This window comes from Bos mutus, chromosome X (assembly GCF_027580195.1).
Source record: "Bos mutus isolate GX-2022 chromosome X, NWIPB_WYAK_1.1, whole genome shotgun sequence".
NCBI classification, from domain to species: domain Eukaryota; kingdom Metazoa; phylum Chordata; class Mammalia; order Artiodactyla; family Bovidae; genus Bos; species Bos mutus.
In genome coordinates, this window is record NC_091646.1 from 93528712 (window position 1) to 93533379 (window position 4668).

Here is a 4668-nt window from a genome sequence, read left to right on the forward strand (position 1 = left end):
ATACAAAGCCTTGGAGAAAAGAGGCACTTCTTGGAACACGAAGTAATACATTTCTCAGCAAGTGGCCGCACTTCTAGGCGATGGTCCTGTGAAAGGACTGAGTTCTAAGACCCTCCAGAGTAATGCTCCTTGGAGTATAGTCCTCCTACTGGCTACTGGTCCCTGGACCATTTGTTAGTGGTTCAAAAAAAAAAAAAAAATTGGGAGCTGGCCCCAGAATGTAAATCACCAATGTCCATAAATGCATTATATAGTTTGGCTTATATTTTTTTGATAGCAAATCTTTCTCAGCAAAGGAAGCAGCACGTTGATTTACATTCTGATAGAAGTTCCTTATTTTATCATGGACCCGTGCTCTGAGTAGCTTTGCTCCAGAGAAGGGCCAGAGAAGAGACACTTGCTTGTTTGTCTCTATGGGAACAATTAGGAACTTAAGAATTAGAAAAAGGAAACACAGCAGACTTTTCCAAAGGCACAGTTACTCTTGTACTGGCCTGAGTAACCTCAGTTATTGCTAGATTTCAGCAATCAGACAGCCTATGCAGTTCGGATCAGTAGCTTTGCTAAGAGAGTTCGTAAGTTCTAAACACGCAGCCTAGACTAAGTGACGTCTGTAAAGAAGGCCCGTGAGTGTGTGCTAAGTAACTTCAGTTGTGCCCGACTCTTTGCGACCCCATGGACTGTAGCCCACCAGGCTCCTCTGTCCATGGGATTCTCCAGGCAAGAATACTGGAGTGGGTTGCCATGCCCTCCTCCAGGGGATCTTCCTGACCTAGGGATCAAACCTGCATCTCTTACGTCTCCTGCATTGGCAGGGGGGATCTTTACCACTAGCGCCACCTGAGAAGCTCAAAGAAGGCCCATGGCTGTTCAAGTAGGCTGGGCCAGAACATATTCCAGTTGTCACACAGGCAGTGAATGTGTGTTAACTGCAGCTTGTGAGGACTGATGATTTCTCATACTGTTCTCCTGTAGAAAGCTCTGAACTCAGGTCATGAAGAGTCACAAGCAACAGTCATTAGGCCTGCTTCACCAAACACCCAATCGTACCCCTGTTGGTAGCTTTTCCTTTGGAGTCATCTCATTTCCAGAGAAAGAGAATGACTCAAGAGCATTCTGATATTTTCATTCTAATGTAACAATTAGGCGTCCTAGGCAAGGACATGACCTTCATATTGATTACCCATCTCAAGACTGCAAAAACCATCTAGGTACATAAGAAGAATCAATGTTGATTCTGATTGTTGAAGTTCATTCTAAATAACACACCATCTGGCACAGCACTCCACTCCACTGCATCTGTCCTTTGAGGTAAGCTGTACTCTGAATATGAATCATTCCTCGATTCATTCATTCATCAGGAAGATATTGCAATTAGCATAGTTCATTGATCCTGAAATGCACCACCCGCCCCAACACACACATTTTAACATCTCTGAAATGGAGAGTGTCTTACAATCAATGACATTTTTAAAATCTAAGTTCTAGTGGGAAACAGATGGCAGATTCTAATGGGAATTGAAGAGGACATAATGAAATAATTATTTATAATGAGTGAGCATGGTCAGTGGTAAAAATCCGCCTGCCAGTGCAGGAGATGCAGGTTCGATCCCTGGGTCAGGAAGATCTGCTGGAGAAGGAATGGCAACCCACTCCAATGTTCTCGCCTGGAGAACTCCATGGACAGAGGAGCCTGGCAGGCTACAGTCCAGGGGCTTTCAAAAGAGTTAGACACAACTTAGCAACTGAAGAACAAGAATCAGAAATGGTAAAGGGAACTATTAAGGGATACTGAAGCACCTTAAAACTAGCAGCATCAGAGGCCATTTACCACCCTAGGCCCGAAGGGCAAGCAGAGAGAGTGATTACTAGAATCCAGAGAGAATGCCATGTATAATTAAAAAGAGACCACCTCTGAGGAGCCGTGGTAGAGGAAGCCAGCCTTTAACAACCCGCAGCCCAGCAGGGAGGGAGCCTGGGGAATAAATGACGTGAACTTTCTCTTCTTCTGTCTTTTTATCTCCTGCTATTGGATCCAGTTGGTCAAACCCAACTGAAAATTAGAGGGCCAAGGAGCAAAGCACAAAGCAGTTTTGAAAACTGCAGAGAGGAACTCTGGTGGGGCAGACAGAGAATACCAGCACAGTTCATCCCTTTTACCCTCAGCATCTACTGTTTTGTCTGAATAAAAAATCTCAGGTCTCAGGACCTTCCTGGTGGTCCAGTGGCTTAGACTCCTTGCCTCCAATGCAGGCAGCCCAGGTTCAATCCCTGGCCAAGGAACTAGATCCTGCATGCTGCAATGAGGACCATGCATATCCAAATAAAATAAATATTTAAAAAAAAATCTCATGTTCCCATCACCTACTGCAAAAGTCAGCAAATTACAGCCAGTAGTCTGGCCATTTGTTTTTGTCATTAGTCTTATTGGGTCACAGGCGCACACACATATTTTTTTCTTTTTTTTTTTTATATATTGTTAATGGCTGCTTTTGCTCCACAATGGCAAAGATGAGTAGTTACAACTAAGACTGGATGGCCCATAAAGCCTGAAGTATTTACTATGTATCACATACAATCAGAACATTTCCCGACTCCTGACAACCAGATCATTGCGGGGTAATATCAGTTCTCTGATACACCCACCAGAAACCTAAAATCTTAGCTACCACTGGCATTCTACCCAGAAGCTAGGTGGAGGGTAAAGAGGTTGGAAGAAACAGTTAATTAACATCAAACAAAGGTGTTTCAATCTCACTCAGGTAGCTGCTCATGAGATCTGTGTTAATAATCATTTCAAATTCTCCTGTGACTCTCTGCCAGCACTTCAGCTGAATTTCTTTACCTGGAGGATTGACCCAAACCTTCACTGTGGAAAGGACGTGGTTTCTTAGTGACCACTTTTATTGGTTTGCTGCAGTTTTCCCCTGATCAGGATGACTGAGCATTGGAAAACTGACAGATGTCTCGATAAATTCCCTGAGCTCTAGACACAGTTCTCCTTATGGAGATAGGCAACTCAACTGTGGATAAGCAACTCAAGTTCTTAATAATCACCCGAGCTAGTACCTCTTCTGTACCTGTAGCTTTCGTGGTGTGAGGGGCCCTACCCATTTAAGAGGCATTCTCAGCTTGCAATATAATAGCACCAGGACTGTTTCCTATGTAAATATGCTAGTGCCTTCCTTGGGCACTAGAGCCCTTAGGCTCATTGAACCCAACTTCATGTAGACACATAGGAAAAACTGCTTAAGTAGGTTATTAAGTATAACAACAAGAAGGGACACTCCCAGTTGCACATCTTGTTCCCTGAACCCATGGGTTTCTGCTATGAGGGCTACAGCATTGTATAATGGCAACCCATTCCAGTCTCCTTGCATGGAGAATCCCCTGGACAGAGGAGCCTGGTGGGCTATGGTCCATAGGGTTGCAAACTGTCAGACATGACTTAGCGACTAAACAATAGCAACTTAAAGTATATACTCTATCATGTAAGATATCTCTCCAGCCTCACTAAGCATTGTCTATCAGTGCTTTCTATAATTGACCTTTGAGTAAACCATTTCATTCTTCTATTAAACCAGCTACTTTGGGGGTGCTGAGACATGAGGTAAGACCAATGAATTCCATGGCATGAACTCACAGCTGTGCTTTCTTCTCTGTAAATTGAGTTTCTAGGTCAGAGGAGAAACCTTGTGAGATGTCCTTGGAGTCTAATGGTGCAGTCACATGACACAGAACAGTTTCTCTTTACTTTCTGACCTAAGAAACACTCACCATCTCTGTGGCTCTTTGTTATAAGGGGCTCTGGAGGAATCTCCATTGTCTTTACATAGGCTCATCCATCATACTGATGACGTTCTTGCTAGTCCAGATGCGCTATCATTACTAGAGCAAAGCAATAAAGTCTAGGACTTGGTAACCAAGTATTGACCGAGAAATGCTTTCTTAATTCTTATCAGCACACATAATCAGAAGCAGGGATAGCTGCTGTAGAGAGCCAATGGAATCTTTTAAAGGGAACATATATCTTTCAATGACCATCTCTGTACATATTGGGAAACCTTAGAGAGCAATCCCTCTTAATTTATGGCCATCTGAGTTTTTATGGTTATTAGAGGTGCAAAGATTGGAAGATCATTTTTTTCCATTCATTCCAACAAACTAACTAAGCATCTTCTGCTTTGCCAAGCGCCCACAATGCTCCTCAAATATGGGAGAGACAAACCTAAAATTCTATTTTCAGGGACCACTTTTTAAGAATACCCCCCAATACCTATTACTGTATCAATGAGGGTCCCAGCCAGAAACAATGGAATACTAAAACTATGAGTGTAATCTTAAGGAAAAAGTAACAAAAGGACTATTTATAAAGTGGTGGTTGGGGTTAAAGAAAAGTAAAGAGGGATACTGAAACTGACCACGGTCAAGACTACCCCTCCAAGGCCTAAAGGGGGTGAAGAGAAAGAGTGGTGGCCATACCTCCAGCTGGAGAAGGCCACCTGCCAGGAGCTATAGTCCTGGGCAGAGGAACATAACCCCCGTGATCCAGTAGGAAGGAGCCAGGGGAAGAACTATATTGGTCTCACCATTCAATCTCCTACTGGTCCCTTCCTTTGGCCAATCCCAACCAAAATCCACATGGCAAGAAAGCCCCTGTGAAGCAGT